Raw genomic sequence first — 26662 nt, 5'->3', positions numbered from 1 at the left:
CCCAGGGTGCGAGGCCTCAGCCAAGACAAACTGCTGAGAAACAGCCGCAGAAGAGATTGAGTTCTTCTGCCTTCCAGCCCCAGGCCGGCTCCAGGGTGTGCTGGGAGTCTCCCTCACCCAGCCCTGGCCAGGATTCTGCTGGTATTCCAGCCTAGCTCAGTTTTGGAAACAGCTCGTGTTGGGAGGGGCTGCATCTCACACACCCCTTGACCAAATGACTCCAGATTTGTACCCCTGACCCTTCCCACTGTCCTCAGGTGGTGGATCAGGTTTCTAGCCCCTCAGACTGCGAATGTGAACTTAAAGAAAAAGGGATAATTTGGTTTGGGAAAGAAACGCTGCTGCAGCACCATGGTGCAGCCAGGTTCCAGCCCATAATATTACTGCAGTTGATAATGTGAGCTGGCTACTTTATTGCCAGTTTCCTTCTGTTCCTCGGCAGCTGGAAGTTGCCAACAGATTTCTTTCACAGTGAGGATGTTATTGCTTCTTTTCTTGCCCGAGGAAAGCATCGCTTGATGCTTTGATTTTATTTACTCTTTCCTCAAGCTTTGCTTTTAGAGCTTTCGCTTAAAGTTACCCAGCTGCTTTTCTTCAAGCCCCTTCAAGGCATTTGCTGGTGGGTCTGTTTAGCCTTTCAGGGCAGAGCCGTGCAGATCTAGTACCCTTGTGACAAAGTCCAAGACCAGAAGATTGAAATAAACTTTATTCTGTGAATTTACTCATCTGAATCTACAGCATCCAAATAACTAAACAGAGCAAAATAGGAGCATTGAGCTGGGGAATTGGAGGGAGAGGGAAACACCACTATGGTTTTTATATTCAGAAGTAAAGAGCAGAGGACTTTGATGGATGACCTGAAATGAGTCAGAACTTAGGCCAGGTCTACACTATAAACGTCCATTGGTAGAACCATATCGTTCAGGGCTGTGAAAAATCCACACCCCTCAGTGAACGCAGTCGTACCGACTGAACTCCTGGGGTAGACAGCGGTACGTTGACGGGAGAGCTTCTCCCCTGGACATAGCTACCGCCTCTCAGAGGTGGATTAACTACACTGATGGGAGAAGCTCTCCTGTTGGCATAGGAGCGTCTTCACTTAAGCATTACAGCGGTGGAGCAGCACCGGTGCATTTGTTCTGCTGCAGTATTTTAAGTGTAGACCTGCCCTAAGACAGGCGGGCTCTGCTGTGACCCTGAGAGTGGCTCCTGTTTGGCCAGTTTTTGTGTGCCTGGAGGATCACAGAGTTACAGAGACAGGCATGTAAGAGGGTCGGGAAACTCCTGTCACCAGTATAATGCTAAGCAAGTCAGTCTTGTCCTCTCTCATCATTTTATTGTGAGTCTCGCAGCACTTGGTGTTTTTCTTAAAGTCCCAGCAGCTGGAGTAGGTAGATTGCAAGGCAACCTCAGATTATACTACAGATACATTTCCTGCCTTCACATTTGTGTAGCAAAGATTGAAAATCGGAAACAAGAACACCCCAAAAGCTGGGAAACCAGAAGGCAAAGAAAATGACACAATATTTAAAAAGATGATTCAGCCAATCTCATGATTCTGGGGGGCCTGACACACTTTTTGAATGCTTCAGGCTGGCAAGACTGTGATTAGAATGGCAAAGTGTGATAGCTGTAATTTATATATTACCTATGTCTTTGCTCTACTTTAGATATCTCATATTGAGTGATCCCTACTCCTCTGTCATAGGGATTAACAATATGTCAGCCAGTGAACACATAACGGTATGCTTACCAGTGAACTCAAATTCTACACGCCGGCTCCCAAAGAAGGGCATGATCTTCCCAGGGAAAGAGGATGTGAAAGTAAAGATCGTCTCTCTGCCAGAAGATGTAACGTCATAAAATGTAACTTCCTCCCCTTCATAATCCAGATAAACCCCAATGTTACTGGGGCTATGAGGTAGGGCCAGAGCAGTCTCAGGGGAGGTGAGGGCCGAGTACTCATTCTCTGTACTCTGCAAAGCCCAGATCCCCTCCTCTGGTGTACGGCTTTTCGCTCCCTCATGTATCACAGACTCTTTGGCAATGCCCAAAACCCAATTACGTTTGTTCCCCACCTCCACTTGCCAGTAACACCTCCCTGAAGTGAAGCCCTTATAGCCCAGCACACAGGCAGCAGGGTAAAACCTGACCTGTGTCACTAAATATCCCATTTCTTGGTATTACTGTACCACACTCTCATCTGTGGACACGACGGAACAGGGAATCCCCAGGTCTGGATCCGGAGTGGCCTGCACTGCACGAGGGGAGAGAGAGGCAGGAGGAGAGTGTTAAGTACCCAAAGCACCTCCCACCCGCTGATCAGCTCCTCCCTCTCCCTCCCAGCGCCTTCCTCCTGCCACGGATCCATTGTTCAGCGGTGGGCAGGAGGTTCGGGGGGGGGGAAGAGGGAGGAATGGGGCAGAAAGAGGCAGGGGAAGGGGGCAGAATGGAGCCGGGCAGGAAGAGATGGGGCAGAGGTGGGTGCGTGGCGGAAGGGGTGGAGTGGGGGTGGGGCCCAGGGCAGAGCAAGGGTCAAGCACCCCCTTGGGAACTGGGGAAGTCGGCACCTCTGTGCAGGCTAAACCACTCCAGTGCTGAGAGTGAGAGAGTCTGAGGCCAGAAGGGACCATCAGGTCATCTAATCGGACCCCCGTATATCACAGGCCACCAACTCCACCCAGCACCCACCTAACGCAACAACCAACATTAGCCCAAAGCCTGACAGCCTACAGCCGACCGTGCTATGATGTGCCACAGGCAGAGAAGAGGAGGCACCGAGGGTCACCAGTGCCCGAGGCCCCCGCAATGCAGGGAAATGATTCGGTGAGATACCCCCAGATAATCCTGGCACATCACCCGCAGCCACATGCTGCGGAGGAAGGTGAAAAGCCTCCCCCCGAATGCCACTGCCAGCTTGACCTGAGGGAAAATAGCCCTCCAGTGCCTTCCCCAATTCCCCCATGAAAGACAGACCGGGTACCCCACGAATCACTGGAAAAGAAACTCAGAATAGCTGGTCAGCCAGGGGATGTGCTCCCAGAGTCCTAGAGCCACAGCAGCACCCGTGAGGACCCAGTAAGTGAGGTCAGGCTCAGCAGCATGGCTCCTTGCACCCAGCCCAGGCTAACCTGGGTGCTGAGCCCCAGGGTTCACTCTGCAGTGCAGACAGACCCTTACAGGCAGAGCTCAGCCCTGGGGGAGGCTAGGACCATTTCTCAGGCTCCCCAGTAGCCATGGGCTGGCTGGGGTGGGCCCTGAGTGTCAGTCCTGGGGAGCTGCCTGTTGGCTGAAGCTGAGCAGGAAATTCCCCATGGTTCCCGCCAGGCATCAAGGAGGTATTGTTAGGAGGGTGTGAGAAACTGGGATTTTTTGCAATTTTTTAATGAAACCTATATGTGCCTCAGTTTCCCAATATGCAGCATTGTTACCCAGTGGGTGATATGGGAGTGTTTGCTCTCAGGGCAGGCTAAGCTGCCCATGTCACTGTCTGGGGCCTGAGGTCCTCAGCAGACAATGGCAAATCCAATTGCCCGGACATGGAAACATAACGATCAGCAACCCGGAGAGCTAAGGCCTTCCCCGCCTCTGTGGCTGAGCTGCATCGCCCCGGCTTGGGAACAAAGGACTAGAGGTGGGGGAGGGGTGAAGCGGAAGTTACGTGCTGGCTGCAGGAAGCAGTAGGGGGGCAGAGAAGCGGACTTCCTGGGGGTGCTTGACCCTTGCTCTGCCCCAGGCCCCACCCTCACTCCACCCCTTCCCCCAAGTCTCCACCCTACCCCACCTCTTCCTGCCCCTGCTCCTCCCCCTGCCCAAACAGTTGATCATGGTGGGTAGGAGGCACTGGGAGGGAGGGGAAGGAGCTGATTGGCAGGGCCACCAGTGGGTGGGAGGGGAGGAGGGGGAGGATCTGATCCTGCCGGTGGGTGCTGAGCACCCACTATTTTTTTTCCATGGGTGCTCCATCCCCGGAGCACCTACAGAATCGGCACCTATGGTGGGGGGCTCACCTGGGAGTCTGAGAAAGCAGATCAGATGGACAGGGAGACAGAGCTTGAACCACGGGGTTTGCACTGCAGGGCTGGGCACCGGCTCCCCAGAATGGACTATACTGTAACCTGCATTTCTCTGAGCTAACCAAGGTCTTCCTGTGCTGTGGTGCAGAGCAGGGGACTAATAACCCCAGGGGCTTGACAGTGACGGCGGTGGCTGAGTGTCACTGCAGGTGCTTGCAGAGCTGTGCTGCTCCCTGAGATCACAGAGGGCTCCCGCAGGGGTCGGTCTCAGGTGGACGCACTGAACACAGCTCATGTTGTGAGGCAGGAGAGCTGAAGGCCCAGAGGTCCAGCCTAAGGAGTCGGTGAAGCCACGTGGCTTACCCTGGAGGAAGAGGGGGCTGATGTTGGGGGTCTGGCCCATCGAAGGGGCTCCTCCTAGAGACTGTTCCAAAGCACGGGCTGCAGCACGAATCCTGTGGATCCGTGGCAGAGGGGATCTCGGTCTCCTCCCCCGATCCCTCGCCCTTGCTGGGGGTGCTCCACATCCAGCAACAGAACAGAGCAGGGGAGGCAGCAGACAGAGGACGTTAACAGGGACACCAGCTTCAGCTTTTCATGCATTTCCATGCTGCCCTATTCATCCCTCATCTCCTGGTGGAAAGGCCCCAGCCCAAGAGTACAACACATGGGGTGAGTACCCCTCCACCCACTTGGACCAGGAGAAAGTAGCTAGCAGCCCTGCTAGAGAGACACTGGGCTCTCTGGTGCACTGGGAATTCGACTTCTCGGTGGCACTAAATGTCCACACCCGAGGGATGTGTAACAGTCATCCAATGCACTACACACATTTTGGGGAGGGAGCATGGTGTAGAGGTTAGAAGCCAGGACTTCTGGGCTCTATTCCTCACTCTGCTACTGACATGCCGTGTGACCTCAGGCATGTCCCTTCCTCTCTCTGCAGTCCAGCTTCCCTTTTTGTCAAATGGGCATAAAAGATGCCAGGTATTCAGATGCAGTTGTTGGGGGCCAGATAGGTAACTGTGAGATCCGAAGAGAGCCCCTTGCCCAGCTTCCAGTGGTGCTCATGGGACAAGGATGGGGACACACCACGGTTGCAAGTGTGGTGTTCAGTAATCGTGCTGGGAGCATGATGTTTGAATGAAACCCTCTTTATCCAGGGTTCTGTATCACAGAGCTTCTGCTATGCTCCTCCTTCCTGTCTGGGAAGCCAAACCACTTAAAGGGACAGTTCCCAGTACCACAGGGAGCACCAACCCCACAGGGAGAGACAACACTCCTTGAACGATGGCTAAATTCATGGAAGATAGGATACTAATAGCCACTGATGGACCTGTCTTCTGACAGTGGCCAATGCTAGGTGCTTCAGAGGGAATGAACAGAACAGGCGATCATCCAATGATCCAGCCCCTGTTGCCCATTCCCAGCTTCTGGCAAACAGAGGCTAGGGACAGCCATTCCTGGACCTATCTTCCATGAATTTATCTTGTTCTTTTTTGAACCCTGTTAGTCTTGGCCTTCACAACATCCTCTGGCAAGGAGTTCCACAGGTTGACTGTGTGTTGCGTGAAGAAATACTTCCTTTTGTTTGTTTTAAACCTATTGCCTATTAATTTCATTTGAAAAAAGAAAAGGCGTACTTGTGGCACCTTAGAGACTAACAAATTTATTTGAGCATAAGCTTTCGTGATCTACAGCTCAAAATAAGCTGTAGCTTATGCTCAAATAAATTTGTTAGTCTCTAAGGTGCCAAAAGCACTCCTTTTCTTTTTGTGGATACAGACTAACATGGCTGCTACTCTGAAATTTCATTTGGTGACCCCTAGTTTTTATGTTATGAGAAGAAGTAAACAACACTTCCTTATTTATTTTCTCCACACTCGTCATGATTTTATAGACCTCTATCATATCCCCCCTTAGTCGCCCCTTTTCCAAGCTGAAAAGTCCCAATCTCATTAATCTCTCCTTATATGGCAGCTGTTCCATACCCCTAATAGTTTTTGTTGCCCTTTTCTGAAACTTTTCCAATATATCTTTTTTGAGATGGGGCAACCACATCTGCACGCAGTATTCAAGATGTGGGCGTACCAGGGATTTATATACAGGCAATATGATATTTTCTGTCTTATTATCCATCCCTTTCCTAAAGATTCCCAACATTCTGTTTGCTTTTTTGACTGCCGCTGCAGTCCTGATTCTCTGCCTGCTTCAGTACTGGCCTTAGCATGGTCTCCCCGCAAGGGACCTTCTACCAGCTGGGGATGGATAGAGCCCAGCACATGAGTCCCTGCTCCTGACACTAGGGTGAGAGGGAAGTATAGCATAGGAACTGGTGGGAGACACTTCCTTAACTCTTTATTTCCCAGTTTTCAGAGGTAGAAATATGGGTTCCTTTCACGTTCTGGGAGAGTACAAGGCACTGATGGTCAACCTGCACTCTGTGTTAATGATGTTTTCCAGTAGTGAAGCTTGTCTTTCATATAAAAAATAAAAATAGAGCAAATTTCTAGTCCTTATAATTGCCGAGAGAAGCAGAAAAATGTGACCTGAGTGTGCCCTAAAGGCTGATTATTGGACCTAACAAATGTACCCTACTTTCCAATTGTAAATAGTATGTGCACGTTCATACATCACTGAATGGGAATGGGCGATGGGCTAGAGGATTCCCTGTTCTGTTCATTCCCTCTGGGGCACCTGGCATTGGCCACTGTCGGAAGACAGGATACTGGGCTAGATGGACCTTTGGTCTGACCCAGTCTGGCCGTTATGATATAATGGTTCCTTCTAACCTTGGAATCCAAGACTCTGTATTGGTGGAAACCTCTCCTGTTTGAATTCAGAAGTGTCTTCTAAAAAATTAATCAGGAGATTTTAATTAATAATTGTTGTAGGAAAATATCCTTATGGAAACTTACCCTCTTTCTCTACCTTGGAGATCAAAAAGTTCAGTTGATAGGGCAGGGTCTCTAGAGGAAGAAAAGATTAGAGGAGAGGTGATTTGCCCCTTTCTTGTAGGAAAATAGCCTCATGAAAATGGGGCTGGATTCACAAAGAAACTTAGACAAGCTGACGCTTAGCATCACAACACCCAACGCTTAGGCACCTAGAAAGTCACTGTGATTCACAAAGCCAGAGTCAGGCTCCCAGGCAATCTGCACCATGAATGGGGAGAGAGATGCGCCTTGGAATGAGCTTCATAAAAGTCAGCATGCTAGGCGACTCCCTGCTTACGCCAGCCAGTGGGAAATGCCCCTGGTTCAAGTCAAGCCTTGAGGGAGCAGGGATTTGAAATGGGATCTACCGCCTCTCAAGGAGCGCCCTAATCTCTGGGCTGCACGATTGTCTGATGTGGGGTGCCCACATGCTCTCCTGTGGGAGAGGTTCCACTGGGGATAATCAATAATTCATTGGGCCAGAGGCAGAGAGAAATCGTGAGAACGTCCCAGGTGGTTAGAGCATGCTCTTGGGAGGGACGCCCAGAAGCCTGTCCCGCTGCTCAATTATTTCTACACAGTGGATCAGATTCAAAAGGGGCAACAGAGAGGCCTATATCAGACCCCTGTTGGAATCCCTTCTTCCCCTCGGGGGGACAGAGGATTGGAACTGGGGATCTCCCACATCCCAGGTCAGTACCCTAATCACAGAACTATACATTATAAGGGAGCTCCTCTTTCCCTAGAGCCTGGTTCTTTTGGGTAAGTTCACATATAGGGCCTGAGTCAGTAAGCGTGCTCAGAGCAGGCATTTCAGATTGTGGCCCTGTAGGTGAGTTAGGAGGAGGAACCCCTTTCTTTCCCCAGTTCGTGTATCTCTCTGGGGCTTAGGTGTCTTGGTAGCTGGACTGGAACTGCAGTGCGAATGCACAGAGGCAGAAACATAGGTGCCTAGGGGACTTTTACCGCAAAAATAGAGGTGATGAGTAATTTTAGGCACCTACAAGGTTTGGTTGCAGCTGAGTGGGGGTCTTTGTGAATCCCAGTGTGGTCTGATTCTGGGACTGAGGTGCCTAAAATGGCAAGTAGACCCCCCCACCCCCACCCCAAGTCCTTTTGTGAATCTAGCCCATACCCCTTCTCTCTGCATTTGAGCTCAGTTCATAGGGCCGGGTCTCAAGAGAAAGGAAGGATTGGAAGAGAGGTGATTTCATGTTGTCTTGACTCTGGTGACATTTCTACCGTTAATTAATGTAACCGTGATTGAGAGAGACAAGCTTTGGAGCTGACTCAGAGCTCTTCTTCAGGTCCGTGTAGCTCGAAAGCTTGTCTCTGTCACCAACGGGAGTTGGTCCAATAAAAGCTATGTCCTCCCCCACCCTGTCTAATATCCTGGGGCTGACACGGCTGTCGCAGCACGGCATGGAACCATGCTGTAATTCTGAGAGACAGCCCAAAGGAAAATACCACAGAACGAGAGGCAGATTGGAATGGGGAGACCTTTCCAATGAGACCAAACTAAAGTGAAATCATCGTCCAAAATATATCGTCCATCTCCTGCCTTACTCCAACGATCTCAAAGCACTCGGTGGCATTCACTAATTAGCACAACAAGGTAGGTTGGCCATTATTTCCTCCTTTTTCAAGATGGAGGAACTTGAGGTACAGAGTCTGGGATTTTCAAAAGGGCTGAGGCCACGTGGTGGCCAACTCCCATTGACCGTCAGAGAGAGATGGGGCCTAAATCCCTTAGGTCCCTTGGAAAATCCCAGCCATGGAGGTGAAATTCAACATTTTCTAAAACATCTGGCGATTGTGTGTCTCTGAAATGCTGAGTGGCTAATTTTGACACCCATGTTTGGGTCTGAGACAATCCAAGTGGAGGCCTGGCGAACTGGCATCAGCCCTGAGCCCTCCCCATCCCACCCACAGACGTCTAGCTGTGACGAGCTGAGAACTAATAGGCCAGAGTCCAACTCCTTCCACAGTCAGAGGCACATCTCGATGTGCCATCACCATATCATGAGCCCAAATAACTGTTAAGTTACCTTTGAATTTCTTCAGAGCCTCCTGTAGACAAATATTTCTTTGGAAAGAGACGCCAACTCTCTCACTCACATCCTGTGACACAGCCATTGGTTTCTCGAACTTCACCTTCTCACACCTGGGGGGGAAAAGGGGAAACACCCTAAATCTTTTCTTTCTTGAGAATGAGCTACCAGAGGCTGCTCTCTTGTGGGCTCAATGAGAGCCTCTAACTCCCACTGGTGAGACAATTCATCTCCTCACTGGAGTTTTTAAATGCCTAGCTCCTCCAATGGGAGTTAAAGAGAGTAAGGGGTCCACAGGCTGCCCCTCAGAGAGAAGGGCCTAATCTCACGGGAAAGGATGCTCCAGTGGTTAAGGGGTTGCTGTAGGACTCTGGAGACCTATGTTCCACTCCCTGCTCTGCCACAGCCTCCCTGCATGACCTTGGGCAAGTCACTTAAGGCTTGATTTTTAAAGGTGCCTCCTGGGATTTTCAAAAGCACCTAACCAAGTCAGGCTCCCAACTGCCACTGATCACAATGGGAGGTGCCTAACTTGCTTAGCTGCTTTGGAAAACCCCACCAAGTACCTAACTACGTCTCAGGTGACTAAATGCCCTGCAAAATCTGACCCTGGGGGGAAATCCCCTTCTAGCATCACGACACATGAGGGGGAGTGGGAAGGAGTCACATACCTGCTCCAGGTGCTTTTGATGTCCTAGAAAAGAGAAAGAGAGTTCAGTCCCAAGTGCCACAAGATGCGGATCGCTCCTGCTCTGCAGGGGACTTGCTTTGCCATCCCTAGTTGAGCTCGAGATGCAGTTCTCTGCAGTTAGCAACTTCAAAAGTCCATTCACAGATTTCGATGGAATGGGACCCCTAAGCACACACCATGATTGTGGGTTTTCTCCTTCTAAATTCTATTTTGCCTATGCCAATGGCATTTGCTCAAACAGACTGATCAGACGCATGAATCCCTGACTGCCACATGCAACTGCTGTGTCCAGAGCATTTGCCTTTCTCCATGTATGCAATTCTGCTCAGCAGTTCTGGAAGCTGGATTCATTCTCCTTTCTTAATAGGCCCTGCAAAGAACTTTGCTTTCCTAATCTCCCACTTCCTAGAAAGTGGAGTTGTGCTTTTTATTGCTTTCATATCGTTAGGGCCCTTCATTTTCTGTTTTTATTTTAGTTAATTTTTCCTGGGATTTTATCAGTGTTTATTACCACAATAAAAACAGGTGCAAATCAGTGCAGAAAACTATTAAGTTTTCTGGTTAAATATCGGGGTTTGTTTTGGTGGATGGAAAGACAGGGAGAAAAAGTATTCAGTAGATGAATGCTTTGAATTCTGTTCATCCCTGTGGTTTGCTGCAGAACTAAAACAGAACTCAAAGCACAAGGGTCCCCCTGAGTTTAAGAAAACAATATATCTGAAATCCCCAAATAAAACGTTTCATTTGAACAAAGAGGTTACTGGTGTAGAATCATAGAATATCAGGGTTGGAAGGGACCTCAGGAGGTCATCTAGTCCAAACCCCTGCTCAAAGCAGGACCACTCCCCAGCTAAATCATCCCAGCCAGGGCTTTGTCAAGCCTGACCCTAAAAGCCTCTAAGGAAGAAGATTCCACCACCTCCCTAGGTAACCCATTCCAGTGCTTCACCACCCTCCTATTGAAAAAGTTTTTCCTACTATCCAACCTAAACTTCCCCCACTGCAACTTCAGACCATTACTCCTTGTTCTGGCATCTGGTTACCACTGAGAACAGTCTAGATCCATCCTCTTTGGAACCCCCCTTTCAGGTAATTGAAAGCAGCTATCAAAAAATCCTCCCCCATTCTGCTCTTCTGCAGACTAAACAATCCCAGTTCCCTCAGCCTCTTCTCATAAGTCATGTGCTCCAGCCCCCTAATCATTTTTGTAGCCCTCCGCTGGACTCTTTCCAATTTTTCCACATCCTTCTTGTAGCGGGGGGCCCAAAACTGGACACGGTACTCCAGGTGAGGTCTCACCAATGCCGAATAGATGGGAATGATCACATCCCTCGATCTGCTCGCTATGCCCCTACTTATACATCCCAAAATGCCATTGGCCTTCTTGGCAACAAGGGCAGACTGTTGACTCATATCCAGCTTCTCATCCACTGTAACCCCTAGGTCCTTTTCTGCGGAACTGCTGCCTAGCCATTCAGTCCCTAGTTTGTAGCAGTGCATGGGATTCTTCTGTCCTAAGTGCACTTGTCCTTGTTGAACCTCATCAGATTTCTTTTGGCCCAATCCTCTAATTTGTCTAGGTCCCTCTGTATCCTATCCCTACCCTCCAGCGTATCTACTCCTCCTCCCAGTTTAGTGTCATCTGCAGGTGCAATTGCTGAGGGTGCAATCCACACCATCCTCCAGATCATTAATGAAGATATTGAACAAAACCGGCCCCAGGACCGACCCTTGGGGCACTCTGATTGACACTGGCTGCCAACTAGATATGGAGCCATCGATCACTACCTGTTGAGCCCGACAATCTAGTCAGCTTTCTACCCACCTTATAGTCCATTCATCCAGCCCATACTTCTTTAACTTGCTGGCAAGAAAGCTGTGGGAGACCGTATCAAAAGCTTTGATTAGAACAATTAGTCTATAAATATTCACATTTGATAATTGGGCCATACCATTTGCAGCGCATACACTCAACTTCATCCTTCTCTCCTCTTGTTGTTTCTTTAGCCCTTTTGAATGCTTCCTTGTGTTCTGAAATGTATTCTGATGTACACTTTCATTTACTTCCCATTTTAGTGCGTCAAATCTTTAACCCATTGTCTACTAACAGTTTGAAATGTGTACTTGGTGGGTGTGTGATTTATCAGTAGGTTCAGACGCACACACACTTCAGAGCTTGTGTGCGTGCCTGTTGGTTTATTGTGTGCATCTTCTAGAACAATACTTTCTTACTTCAGCAGGCAGCTTTGCATATACACACAGACTAATGTATTATCGGAATACAGAGATCTCATGCAATGCATTGTATTTTCTTAATAAAACAAGTTTTTTGCATATATTTGAATGATACAAAAGTACGATGAAAATCAGAAAAACCTGAATAATACTTTTTTGTAAAACCCAGAAATTTTTTGGTAAAAATTGGTTTAAACTGAAAATGAAGGGGCTTACACAGGATGTCTCAAAAAGGCCTGAAACATCTGCCTTTAAAACAGCAAAACTGTTTCCACATTGGAAGTATTAGAAATGTCACATTTTGTTTTCCCTCGCTTCGCTAAAGGACACACTGACAGTCTCCATTGTGGAGTAGGACCTCTCCAAGAACTTAATAAACTCCAAAGCTAATCAATCAGAATCTCTCCCTTCCCTGGGCAGGGATCTGGGTGTCTCTAACTGTCTCACCTGCAGGAATTCACTTGTTGGCTGCTGACACTTCTCTTCTATCTCACTGATCAAGTCACCGAGACGGGAAATCTTCTCAGACAGTTTGGTGACATTTTCATCCTGTATCTTCACAATTTCCTTGTCCAGCTCTTCCAGTTGGGCCAGCAGGAGTCGCTCTTGCTCGTCCAGGAACTGCCGCAGTTGCTCAAATTCAGACATGATCTTCTGCCTCTCAGCTTCTATCTTTCCCTATAATGAAGGGACACGAACAGGAAAGTTCAGATCAAGGACAAGGGTTGCCAGATGTCCAGTTTTCAACTGGGAAGTCCAGTCAAAAGGGAAACCTGGCAGTGTCCGGTCAGCACTGTTGACTGGACATGAGAAGTCCGGTTACCCACAGTAACTGGCTTCCACCACCAGAGGGCGAGAAGAGCAGCAGCTGCTGCTGGAGCCTGGAGGAGCACTCAGGGATGGCTCCATGGGCGGGAGAAAAGTACCGGCATCTCCCCCATCCTACTCCAATTACCCCTCCACCCCTGGAGCGTGGCTCTCCCTCTCCCACCCTGCCCCAGTCACCTCCACCACACCCCTAGAGCTCTGCTGAGCTGGCAGGGGGAGGGAGGTGGAGAGAGCAGCAAGCAACAGTGGGAGAGGGAAAGAGGAGTGGGGGGCGGGGCCTCGAGGGAAAGTGGCAGCAGGGCACAGGGCAGGTTCCGGTGCTCAGCATCCGGTTTTCACAAATGAGAAAGTTGGACATCCCAGACTCTCCCCATGTCCCTGATAGGAACAGTTCTTAGAGCCCTCTTTTCATATCAACCTACTACAAACACATGGTTGAGATTTCAGGAGAATATGCCTGACAGTCTCTCAGCTGGCCTGAATGAACAACATGTTCCGAAGCGCCTTCGGGACTTACGCCTCCAGTTCCCATTTTCAAAAGGTCACTTTGGATGCTAAGGAGCCTAAGTTTCTTTGAAAGTGACTTTTGAAAATGGGACAGCTCTCCCTGCATTTTAAGCCCCTAAATACCTTTGAGAATCTGGCCCTTAACCACTTGCAAAATTGTTAACCCTAGGCTCCAAAATCACTTAGGCACTTCTGAAAATGTCACCCAATCTCTCTAAAATGATGAGTTTTCAGGTCTGAGTGGCTTAATATATTCTGTTGATCATCTAGAATCTTCCAATAGCAGAAAGGTTGGAAGGGGGGAGGTCTGACTCAGAATCAGAAATATGTTGGCAGAGAGTTGTGGAGAAGACTGAAGAAGGAAAGGGTTCTGCTGGTTATCCACATAAAACACCAGTTACAAAACACACCATGCAAAATGCTTCTTCTCCAGCTTTTGCATGTTTCATCTGGCATTCTGTTACACTGTCCCAGAGGAAACCAGTTGTGCCCGGTGGAGATTCAGGAGGAAGATTTCTGAGATACAAAACAGCCACTGGGTGCCTAAGTCCTACTGACAGTCCATGTGAATTAGGCACCTAATCACCATACGTGCCTTTGAAAATCTCCCCTGAAATCAGTGTTTGTAGCTGGATGTGTGGGGAATAAGATCAGTGTTTTGAGTTGAAACTGGAAGCCAGTGGAGGAATGAGCCCAGAGGGATGATAAACAAAGATAAACATGATCACACCCTGCAAGGGTGTCTCAACAAGAGACAAAGTGCTTGAGGTTATCAAGATGATGTTTAAAAAAAAAAACCGTGAACGGTACAGAGTAGAACAGTGGTTCTCAAACTTTTTTACTGGCGACCCCTTTCACATAGCAAGCCTCTGAGTGGGACCCCCCTAATAAATTAAAAACACTTTTGAATATTTTTAACATCATTATAAATGCTGGAGGAAAAGCGGGGTTTGGGGTGGAGGTTGACAGCTCACGACCCCCCATGTAATAACCTTGCGACCCCGTGAGGGGACCCGACCCCCAGTTTGAGAACCCCCGGAGTAGACGTTTCTGGATACCAGGAAATAATGTACGGATTATCAAGAGGAGCAAAGTTCGGTTTCAGATCGAGTGGCGTAAGGAATACATACTCTGCAATATCCCCGATTGGGGGTAAGAGGTTAAGGGGTCAAAGTACAGACATTGAGACATGAGGGTATGTTGTTCATATAATAGCTATGTTCAGGTGTGGAATATAATGAGTGGATACAATCATGAGGATGGACTGACCCTCATTTTGTGAGATTTAACATTCAGTGAGTTTATGGTTCCAGTTCATATGGTCCAACGGACAAAGTCTCTCGGTCCCCATTACATCACAGCTAACCCTGATCTGAACTTGACCTTGCTCCCAGTTAGCACATTTTATCTCAGTTTAACTGGACAAGGTGAACCCTACACACCACACTAGGGTCAAATTAAACTAGGTTCAAAATGTTTGCCTGTGAGGGCCTTGCACCAGAATAAAGACATTACATTAAAAAGTGATTTGAGGTACATCTGTACTACACAAATGTTGTGGTGGTGTGTAGAGGACGTACACTATATGCACCCGCTAACATGGGCATAAATAGCAGTGTAGATGGCGAGGCATGGCTTAAGCAAGTAGAGTCGCGATATGCCTGAACCCTCTGGGTATAAACCCTACACACAGGACTCTATACGCCTCCAAGCAGGGCCTCCCCCATCTACACTGAGTGTCCCGCTGCTTCCCCAGTGCCAGAGCCTTTCCCCACCACAGGAAAAGGCTCCAGGGAGTGGAGGAAGGCTCCGGCTGCTCTGCTGCCTCCCTCTGCTGGAGTCTTTTATTCACACATGTAGCTACACATGACGGTGTGGACACAGCCTGTTTCTCACTGTGCTGTGTAGCTACACATACCCTACAGGATGCCCCCAGCGGTGTGCCGTGTAGATGCAGCCATAGCTAAATCAAAGCAGTGCTGCGTGTAGACAAGGGCTGACACTCTCCCCACAGAGAGAAATATCACCCCTGACTGATGTAACTTCTGGACCATAACAATGGGGACCTACCAGATATTCCTGGCTTTGCGTCTCTGCATCCTGTTTCCATTCCAGAAGTTCTCCTCTCTCTTGCTTCAGTGTGTTCAACTGGGTTTGAATTTGTTCCTGAGGCAAGTAAAACAATGTTGGGGATGGGGGGGAAGGTCAGCCTGCTGAGGAGTCTGTCCTCTGTGCAATTTATATACATTGCAGTGCTGATTTCATTATCTGAAGCTGGGATTTTCAAAGAAGTCTCATGAAGTTGGGTTCTCACCTACCATTGATTTTCCATCTCCCTCTCAAGTTGCTCTAGGACGGTGCTCATGGCAATGTCACAACTGACTCTTGAGAGGTGGGAGACTCAAATCTCTTCTCCTCACCAGGCAGAGGGAGAACTTGAACTGGAGTCTCCCACATACAAGGTGAGTGCCCTACCCCCAGGCTAACGGTTATGAAGAAAGTCTTCAACCTAGGGGTGACAGTGGACGAGAAGCTGGATATGAGTCAGCAGTGTGCCCTTGTTGCCAAGAAGGCCAATGGCATTTTGGGATGTATAAGTAGGGGCATAGTGAGCAGATCGAGGGACGTGACCGTTCCCCTCTATTCAACATTGGTGAGGCCTCATCTGGAGTACTGTGTCCAGTTTTGGGCTCCACACTACAAGAAGGATGTGGATAAATTGGAGAGAGTCCAGCGAAGGGCAACAAAAATGATTAGGGGTCTGGAACACATGACTTATGAGGAGAGGCTGAGGGAACTGGGATTGTTTAGTCTGCAGAAGAGAAGAATGAGGGGGGGATTTGATAGCTGCTTTCAACTACCTGAGAGGTGGTTCCAGAGAGGATGGTTCTAGACTATTCTCAGTGGTAGAAGAGGACAGGACAAGGAGTAATGGTCTCAAGTTGCAGTGGGGGAGGTTTAGGTTGGATATTAGGAAAAACTTTTTCACTAGGAGGGTGGTGAAACACTGGAATGCGTTACCTAGGGAGGTGGTAGAATCTCCTTCCTTAGAAGTTTTTAAGGTCAGGCTTGACAAAGCCCTGGCTGGGATGATTTAATTGGCGATTGGTCCTGCTTTGAGCAGGGGGTTGGACTAGATGACCTCCTGAGGTCCCTTCCAACCCTGATATTCTAGGATTCTAGGATTCTTCCCCGGCCACGTTGTGCGGAGCAACACAGGTGCAGAACTCCATCTTGCATGAAACAGCTTAGGTAGCTAAGCAACTCGACTCCAGGAGAGGGGTTCCCAGGTGTGGATCAGAGACAGGCCCATTCCTACACCAAACTCTGAGGGAGTTGGGGCTTAGGACACACCCCTCTCATCAGTATCTCCGGAGGGCTAGTCTCCTCAGCTAGCATGCTGGCTTTTGTGGATGCCTCTCTCCCCCGAAATGCCTAATTCAGGATTTGTTGTTCCAAACTGTACCAGATGACTGGAGGATAGCTGATGGAAAGCCAGCTTTTTTAAAAAGGCTCCAGAGGAAATCCTGGCAATTACAGGCCGGCAACCGTAAGGGCTTGTCTGATTGTCAGATGCTGGGACTGGGCAACAGGGAATTAATCCTTTGATAACTGCCGGGTTCTGTTCATTCCCTCTGGGGCACCTGGCATTGGCCACTGTTGGAAGACACGATACTGGGCTACATGGACCATTGGTATGACTCAGTGCAGCCGTTCTTATGTCCTTAGTGATTTTCTAGGTGTCTAAAAGTTAGGCATTGCAGTGCTGAGCATCACAACACCCAAGTGCATTTGGGGATTCGGGCCTAAATCTCCTTTGCAAATGGGACTTCGGCTCTAAAGTCAGTTGGTGCTCTTGAAAATGTGCTCAAAGGATCTTCTTCTATAATTCCCCGGGGGTGAGGTGTTGCAGAGCCACAGAGAGGATTTAAAAGCACAGCTCCCATTCATTTCATGGCAGCTGGGCATCTCAGGCCCCATTCTCAGCCCTGCTTACTTTCCTTCTATGCTGTATATGTCATGCTGCCAGGGAAGAGAGAGGCCTTTGGGGGCACCTGACCTAATATAGAGACTTAGGAACTCTGTCTAGAACAGCCCTTTGCCTCCAGCAAATCCTCCAAGTGCTGCAGGGCAAAGGGTTGAAGTCGTATCCATTTTGCAGCAGTGTAGGGTAGGGTGCCCTGCTCCCAGGCAATGACAGAGAAAACTATATGAAGAAAGCTGGACATCAGAGAGTTAAAGCTGAGCAACTTAAAGGGAAGGGAGTTTTGGTAAGAATGTTTAACACACTGTTAAAAAAAATAGTACATTAAACTCTGCTGCCTAATGAACTCTTGGGAGAAAGAGACTCCTGGTTAAAAATCCAACACACTCACAAGGTGCATAAATATTGTGCTCGATTGTTCGGCATGGGGGAAAGGGCTTGTTCAACATGGTCCTGGGAATCAGCCATTTTCTTCCTTTAATCTTATTGTGGCACTACTACAGCCCACTTCGTCCTTACAGCTAGAGCGGCGTACAGCACAGCGGATTCTGCCCCGAGGGGATTGCTCTGTCCAACAGGCTTTTTAAGGTTCCAATCCACTTGGGCTTCATGGGCCCTAGAATGTTGCAAAACTTCAAAGGTTGTACGGGCAGGACGTGAGCCACTGGTTCAGGGAGGCTAACCCCCAGTCCGGCCCCTTCTGCCAGAGGCCCCCCCCAGACCAGCCATGGGGGAAGAGCTGCAGATCCCCGGCAGGAAGCAAGAGGGAGTCTGGGGGTGGAGGGGGCCAGGCAGGGCTGTGCCTCCCCTGGCCCGTCATACCCGTCGCGCATGATTTCTGCTTCAGGAGCAGCGAAGTGACCATCCTTCAGCAAACCCGGGAAAACGGGAATTCATCATCCTGGTTTTTCCTTGAGGAAAAAGTTACGCAGATTAACCTTTGTTTCTTAAACAGAAATCTTTCAGGGCACCTTATGCGACAGAAAGTAGCAGAGAACAAACTCCTTGAGAACACTGCTGACCATGTGTTATTTTCCTGTGGCTCGCCTGAAAGCAGCGGTCATCAGCTGTGAAATGCTCAAGCTGGGGCGCTACGCCTCCAGTCTGCAGCTGTGCTGAGATGTTGGTAATGTGATGGTAGAGAACTGCATGACAGGAGTAATGAGAGGCGGTGTGGTCGAGTGGCTAGGGTACTAGGATGGTCATGGGGAGGCCAGGGTTTAATTCCTGGCTCTCCTACTGAGCTGCTTTGTGAGCTTGGTTAAGTCACTGCCGCTTCTGTGCCTCTGTTTCACTCCCACTCCTTTGACTTGTCTCCGAGCATGCCCACCAGATCAGGCCCTGTAGAGGAGAGAAGCAGAATGCCTGGTTTTCCCCAGCTCATGGATTGCTCTGGGTGTGGCCAGGAGACAGGCAGCCAGATGCCATGGGGGGCAGCTGTGCACATGCCCAGAGACAGAATCACAGGCACTGAAAGAAGTTGTACCCTGAATACACAGGCACTGAGTGAGTCTGGGCTCCTCCATAATGACAGGTTTCAGAGTAACAGCCGTGTTAGTCTGTATTCACAAAAAGAAAAGGAGTACTTGTGGCACCTTAGAGACTAACCAATTTATTTGAGCATAAGCTTTCGTGAGCTGCAGCTCACTTCATCGGATGCATAAAAGTGGATTATCATACACATTGTAAGGAGAGTGATCACTTTAGATAAGCTATTACCAGCAGGAGAGTAGGGTGGGGAGAGAAAACCTTTTGAAGTGATAAACACCCATTTTTTCATGCTCTGTGTGTATAAAAACATCCTCACTGCATTTTCCACTTTTATGCATCCGATGAAGTGAGCTGTAGCTCACGAAAGCTTATGCTCAAATAAATTGGTTAGTCTCTAAGGTGCCACAAGTACTCCTTTTCTTTTTGGGCTCCTACAGGAATTCTGGGGATTGCAGTGGAGCCGAAAACTGGCATTTAGGTGCCTAAACTCCAGATTTATCCACTTAAATCTGGGGTATAGACACCTTAAGTACCTTTCAGAATCCGCAGCCTTTGTCTATCTTGACTGTTTACATCAGTGGTCCCCAAACTGGAGCATGGAGGAACATTTGAGGGAGCATGGAAGGGCCAAGACCGGCCCCCACAAGGGGCAGGAAGGGAGTGCCACTCAGATCTGCTAAGGCCCCCTTGGCCCTGGCTCCTACCCCAGCTCCACTCCCAGCCCCAGTCTTGACCCTGGCTCTGCTCCCAAACCCAGTTTGAGCCCCCGACTCCCGGCAGCCCCACTTCCAACCCCAAGACACCCCCACAGCTGTGGCCCCAGCCTCTGACTGTGGCCCCACTCGCAGCTCCTAACCGCAGCTGCGGGTGGGGGGCCATAGCCAGGGTAAGGGAGAGCCTGAGGGGAAAAATTTGGGGACCACTGGTTTAGACTCTCTGTGTGTTTGTACAGAGCCTCGCACAACAAGGGCCCTGATCTCGGTGCCTTTAGAAGCTATTGTAATAAAAATTGCAAACATGCCCAAACCGAAGTAATTACCCTGCACAGCAGATTCCTACCTTGTAGGCCTGGGCAGCCTCCTCTGTGGGGACCACCCTGTGAGTACGGTGAGCCTGGGACTCTCTGCAGATCACACAGATGAGCATTTGGTCCTGGTTACAGAAGAGTTTGAAAGGCTCCTGGTGCACCTTGCACCAACTTCTCCTGCTGCTGTTTGGAGATTCAGCTGCTTGGCTATTTCCACAAAGTTCCCCAGTTGTCTGTTCAGCCTGAGGGTCCTCTGGGGAAAGGTCTCTCTGCACTGAGGACAGGAGACAGCTGTATCCGATCCCTCCCAGCACTGGGCGATGCAGGCTTGGCAGAAACTGTGCCCGCAATCTAAAAACACGGGATCCTTATAAAAACTCAGACAGATGGAGCAAGTTGCTTTATCTCGGAAGCTTTTCAGAGGATTCACTGCAGCCATGGCTCCCTGCAGACCGTGTCACAGGGATCTAAGATGTGGCTTAACCCCAAAAGGGCATTTTTCACGTGGCTTCTTTGGGGGCTTTTTTGGCTACTTTTTTTTTTTTTTTTTTTTTTAAATGTCCTGCCGGAGAACATGATTGGCTCCCTGTTGCCCAATCCCTCTCCCAACACCCAAAGCAAGGAGAGGGGAAGAAACCAGGACTCTGAGACTGACAGTGCCCAGGGCCAATGGGGGAGAGGCCAGTGCGACAGGTCAGCCCGATAGGGCATTACAGATGAAGGAGGGAACCTGGAATCCAGCTCAGTCAGCTGTGGGTTGGGTTCGTCTTCCCTAAGTGAGGTCCTCGCGGTGAGAGTGTTGCATGCATGCGTGTGTGTGTGTCCGTGCCCTGCAGTGCCTACTCTCTCCCCACCGCCTGCCTCCTGCCTGGACTGCTCAGGGGGTTGGGTGAGCTGATAACAGTGGGCTGTGGTCAGTGATCTTTCTGTTGGTGCATTTCTGGTGGTGGTGTTGCACCTGCATGGGGGAGGGGGGACGCAGGCAGTGGGTGACAGGGTGTTGCAAAGCTGGGGGGGGCTGCAGCATAGCTTGGGCCAAGTTGGGGCCGGGGAGGACTGGGGAGTGGCCAGGCTGGGTTTGAGGGTTGTGGGGGGAGGGAGTGGCGTGCACAGCACCACCGCTGTTGGCCAGTGATGCTTGGGGCATTTCTGGTGGGGTGGTGCGCTGTTGAGGGGGGTTTTTTGGGGGTCCGGTGGTATTACGGCTGTACTAGCGGTTGACCACTGGCATGACGGACATGGACCGGTGCCGACCCAAAGCAGATTGGCTTGTTTTGGGTGATTTGGAGGGGTGGGGAACGTAGGCAGAAATTAAACCTTGTCTGTCTGAGGAGAGAAATGAAACTGATATGTAAAAAGTTGCTTAAATCCGCTTCCGATTTTGCTTTGGTTTAGTGTCTGTAATGGGGCTACTCAGTCTGCTGCCTCAATTTTGTCACTGCAACATAGTGACGCTGATCCAGGCTGGATCAAATCCAGGGCCCAACTACACCAGAATCCAGTCTCCAGCAGCAGTCGGCACCAGGTGTCTCTGAGGAAGATGGAAGAACCACACATTCAACAGATTCTACACACATAGTAAACCCAGGCTCAGATTCAGGCTTAAGGCCAGACCCCTCTCTGGACCTCAGTTTCCACACCTCTAAAATGGGGTCAATGATAGTGACAATGATAGGCTCAGCTCCCAACCCTAGCAGCTTGGCTGTTCCATCCCCTACTGTGTACCGAAACTGACTTGAAAGGACTATCCAAGCCCCTCCCAGGCCTGCTCCCATTGTGGGTCTCTCTCCTGGCCGAGCACAGGCTGTTCTTATATCGTCCAACAGGCTTGGATCCTAGTTACATGCTGCTCCTTCTCATGTGACCCCTGCACTTATTCCCTTCACCTGGGGATAGGTTCACTTGAGCTACTACCCCTTTCATGGCCATCTCACCCTGGGGCAGCCTGAAACTGGAAACCTGTGCTCGAACAGTAACTGTTTGCTAGGAAAGGAGCTGAAGACACAATGGAAGAGGAAATCCTTTGGACTGGATTGAAATTATTCCAAAGGAAAGTGAATGAGAGAAAATGTCCAGCGTTATCCTCCTAGCGAAAGAAATAATTGAAGGTCAGAAAGGACCATTCTGTCCATCTTCTTTGTAACACAAGCCCTAGAACGTCACCGAGTGCTTCCTCCAGAAAACCTACTACGTGGGACTGAGCCAGAGCACGACTTCTGGAAAGACATCTCCATGCATTAGAGCCAGCTGGTCAGAAAAAATCTTTCTTCTCCAGTGACGTGAAGTTAAAGGACACAGAGAAGAAGAAAACCTCGACTCGGGTTGTTACTGGAGCTGAAGCAGAGAGGCCAGGACAAACACGGCTAGGGCCCAGGACTGACTATCAGCAAATCTGCCGTTTTCTCTTCCTGGCTTTTTGACCATGAGCGAATCTCTTTGCTTCTCTGTGCCTCAGTTTCCACGACTATAAAATAAAACTACTCAAGGTTATGTTTTTTTCTCTCCTGTTTTGCAAGGCGGGACACTTAGATACATTTGGGGCCTGTCTACGCTACCGGTCTAGAGTGTATTTGTAAGCTGATGACCCCCACATGTTGTTCAGAAGCTGTGGATGACACAAGCTCCCTACATTTGTTCTGTGCTTAGCCCCTAGGGCACGGCTGGGCTGGGCAGCCTTTTCTCGCTGTGCTGTGCGGAGCAGGTTCTGAGCACGAGGGATACGAAGGACTAATTCTTGAAAATAATTCAAGGACTAATTCTTGAAAATAAATATCAAAGAATCCTAGAATATCAGGGTTGGAAGGGACCTCAGGAGGTCATCTAGTCCAACCCCCTGCTCAAAGCAGGACCAATCCCCAATTTTTGACCCAAATGGCCCCCTCAAGGATTGAACCCACAACCCTGGGTTTTGCAGGCCAATGCTCAAACCACTGAGCTATCCCTCCCCCCAAATAGAACTGCAACCCAAATAAAAAATCACTGCTGCTAACATTGGTGGGTGATAAAATAGTAGCAGAGTGGTAATTAATGATTAGGAGAGGGCAGTGACACAGAACAATCGCATCCCTTGAGAAGCTGGAGCCATTCAAAGAAAACAAGTTGGAAAAGAACCAAATGAAGGGTCCTATAGCTAGCGACAAAGCATGCAGGCCACACCTACAGAGTGGGGAAGTGTATCCAGGAAAGCACTGACTGTGAAGAGGATTTAGGGCCATGCTAGGCAAGCCATTCAACATGAGCACCCAGGGGGATGCTGTGGTGAACAGGGCTAAAGCCATCATTAGATGCATGAAAAGAGCAGTGAGGAGCATAGGGAGGAAGACGGATCATGGAGTCCTGCATTCAGTTTTGGAGTCCACCTTTGAAAAAAGATTTGGAAATCTTGGAGATGGGGCAGCAAAAAGCAATGAAACGTTTTGGGGGCTGGAGAAAAATGCCTGTAAATGAGCTATTGAAAGAGCTCAGCCTGTTTAGATTATAAAAAAGATCGGGAGGTGACGTCATTGAAGTGTTGAAGTGACTTCACGGAGAGAAAATATCGGGTATGAAAGGGCTCATTAATCTAGCCGAGAAAAGCATAACAGTGGCTGGAAACTCAAAAGAGACCAATTCGTATTGGAAAGAGGGCACACGTATTCAACCGTGAGGATGAATCACCAAAGGAACGAACTAGAAAGGGAAGTGGTGGGAATTCCCCACCTCTTGATGTCTTCTAATGAAGACGAGATGCCTTTCTGGAATCTGTGTAGTCAAAAACTAGCTACTATGCTCTCCAGAAAGCATGTGATATGCAGGGGGTGAGATGACATGCTCTAATTGTCTCTTCTGTCCATAAAGTCTGCTCATGTATGAAAAACTGAGCGTAGCATGGGGAGAAGCCTCTGATGTTTTACTGTGTTGGGCTTGAGCCCACAATGAACGCTCATTGCGTGGGGTGATCCAGGGGAAGCAGCTGAAACATCCAGTGTGGCTGGACAGGGGCAGGACATCAGCACTGCAAGGGAGGGGTGGGTGTGGCAGTGACATCACAAGGGCCTTTGGCAGGACCTCAGCCTATTGGACAAAGGTGGTGGGGAGGCGATGACCTCACAGAGAGATCTTGACATCAGCCAGGCAGGACAGGGGTGCAGGACAGGGGCAACCTCGGAGATCCCTGTGGCTTTGCTTCAGCACGTCTCCTTCTCGAGGTCTCTCTTGGAGGACTGAGAGAGCATTCACTTGCACGTTCATGAGCGCAAGGAGGACCCTCTTCGGAGTTTTCTCCTTTTCTTTTAGTGGTTTTGCTCGAAAACAGACGTCCCTATAGAAAAGGTAAGAGCCTCGGAGAGGTTTGGAACCTGTTCAGTCTGATCTATCACGTGCCGGCTGATTTTTAGGAAAGGAAAAGACTCGATTGTGGGGGCAGTATTTTATTTCCGACCTAGGACTTTGTCCCTTAGAATTACTGGGGACACTGGGGTTTCTTCTTTTTGTTTTCCCTTTTCCTGTCTCTCCCTCTTTTCTCGTCTTCTCTTGCATCTTTGTCCCTTTCCCCTGCTTTCCTTTCACCACCAGGACTTGTCTGTGCATGTGGAGTTGGGGATGGAGGGGGGGCGGGAGGGGGGTTGCATTCCAAATCTCATTGCGGGAGGCCCTCCCAAAGACATGTGGCTGGAATGGTGCTCTAAGAGTGACTCCCTCCGGTGGTGACCCGGGACATCTGGTGAGAACTCTCAGCTCTCTGCTTCTCAGAGTCTCAATGCTGATTGGGGGAGCTTGGGGCTATTGTGAGGGAGGAGGCTCAGGTCTTTGTTACCCTCTTTTAAGACCAAGGAAATAGGCTGTAACCAAACATGTATTTGATTGCTCTTGCCGCTTTTCTCCATTCGTTGTCTTTGAGTAATTCACGATTCTCTCTCTAATGGGCTAGTTCTTCTAAAACACTTACTAAAGAATTAGGTTTTAATAAAGCCAAATGCAACCCCATAGCTCCAGTAACAAAGGAGTCAGGTGGCACCCTACAGAATGGGGGACAATCCGATGGAAAGCATTGACCCTGAAAAGGATTTCGGGGCCATAGTGGACGAGCTACTCAACATGATCTGTCAGTGTGAAACTGTGTTAAAAAAGATTAAAGCCATTCTTGGCTGGATAGAGTAGTGAGGATGGAAAGGGAAGTGAAAGAGCATTGGTGAGACTGATGTTGGAATGTTGAATCCAGTTCTTGTGTCCACATTTTGAATATTATGTTAAAACAATTGGAGAGGGTACAGAAAAGATTTGTAAGTGAGTGATGGGGATGATGCCTTCTAATGAGACATTGAAAAAGCTCAATCTGTTTAGTATATACAAAAGAAGAAGGAGAGGTGAGTTGCTTGACTTCATGGAGAGAAAATGTTGAGTGTAAATGGCTCTTTTTATGTAGCAGAGGCATGACAAGACCCCATGGATGGAAGCAGAAATCAGAAAAAGTATAATGACAATAAGACCCAGATTTGTAAGAGGGTGGTTCGTCATTGGCACAAAGAACCAAGAGAAATGATGGCTTCTCCATCTCTTGATCACTTTGAATAAAGACTAGATGCCTTTCCGGAAAACGCTGAGTAAAAGAAAAGCCCAGCTCTTCTGACATACAGGAGGCCTTAGGATACGCAGGGGATGAGATTAAATGCTCTAACGGTTCCTTCTGGCCATAAAGTCAACTAACTTGTGAAAACCTAATTGCGGCCTGGGGAAGAACCTCTGTGTTCGACTGTGTAGTCGGTGTCACCTCACAAGGAAGAGTCATTGAGTGGGATGATCCAGGGGAAGCAGCTGAAACATCCAGTGTGGCTGGACAGAGGCAGGACATCAGCACTGCAAGGGAGGGGTGGGTGTGGCAGTGACATCACAAGGGCCTTTGGCAGGACCTCAGCCTATTGGACAAAGGTGGTGGGGAGGCGATGATCTCACAGAGAGATCTTGACATCAGCCAGGCAGGACAGGGGTGCAGGACAGGGGCAACCTCGGAGATCCCTGTGGCTTTGCTTCAGCACGTCTCCTTCTCGAGGTCTCTACTGGAGGACTGAGAGAGCATTCACTTTCACATTCGTGAGAGCAAGGAGGACCCTCTTCGGAGTTTTCTCCTTTTCTTTTAGTGGTTTTACTCGAAAGCAGACGTCCCTATATAGAAGGTAAGAGCCTCGGAGAGGTTTGAAGCCTGTTCAGTCTGATCCATCAGGTGCTGGCTGATTTTTGGGAAAGGAAAACATTAGATTGTGGGGGCAGTATTTTATTTCCGACCTAGGACTTTGTCCCTTAGAATCACTGGGGACATTGGGGTTTCTCCTTTTTGTTTTCCCTTTTTCTCTGTCCCTCCTACTTTTCTCTTCTTGCTTCCTTTTTCCTTTTCCTCTGCTCTCCTCCCACCACCAGGAGCTCTGTGTGCGGAGCGGGGGCCGGACGGGACGGGGGGGGTTGTGGGAGGCCCACACAGAGAGGTGAGACTGGAATAGTGCTCCGAGAGTGATCCCCTCGGTGGTAACCAGGGCCATTCTTTGGGCTATTTGTTGAGAACCCTTAGCCTCCCACCCCTCAAAGTCTCAACCTTGATTGGCTGAGGAGGGGGCTATTGACAGGGAGGAAACTCTAGTCTTTGTTGTTCTCTTTTATGACCAAGCAAATAAGTCACAACCAGTTAAATGTTTGACCAATGTGGATGCTGCTCTCCATTCATTGTCTCGGAGCAGTTCGTGATCCTCTCCAACATTCCAATTCTTCTCAAATACTTGTTGAATAATTACGATGAAAAATTGTTGGTCTGTAGCTCATTTGAGAGCAACTCTGCTACTGACTGGCTGCATCAGCTAAGCCAAGTCCCTGCTCCTTTCTCAGCCTTCGTTTCTCCTTCTATCAAGAACGAATAACAATCCTCTCCCAC

General features: G+C 49.1%; 1 protein-coding gene and 1 pseudogene across 1 annotated transcript in view; both read right to left on the bottom strand.

Moving 5' to 3' along the window:
* LOC144258649 (uncharacterized) overlaps window positions 1-26662 on the bottom strand; it is a 164018-nt gene that overhangs the window by 21252 nt on the left and 116104 nt on the right. The gene's annotated exons all lie outside the window — the stretch shown is intronic.
* Window positions 1692-20203, bottom strand: LOC144258641 (zinc finger protein RFP-like; annotated as a pseudogene).

The sequence above is a fragment of the Eretmochelys imbricata genome, unplaced genomic scaffold (genome assembly GCF_965152235.1).
Source record: "Eretmochelys imbricata isolate rEreImb1 unplaced genomic scaffold, rEreImb1.hap1 Scaffold_29, whole genome shotgun sequence".
Taxonomy (NCBI): domain Eukaryota; kingdom Metazoa; phylum Chordata; order Testudines; family Cheloniidae; genus Eretmochelys; species Eretmochelys imbricata.
Note: the sequence above shows the minus strand (reverse complement) of the source record. Positions and strands in the feature narration are given on the sequence as shown.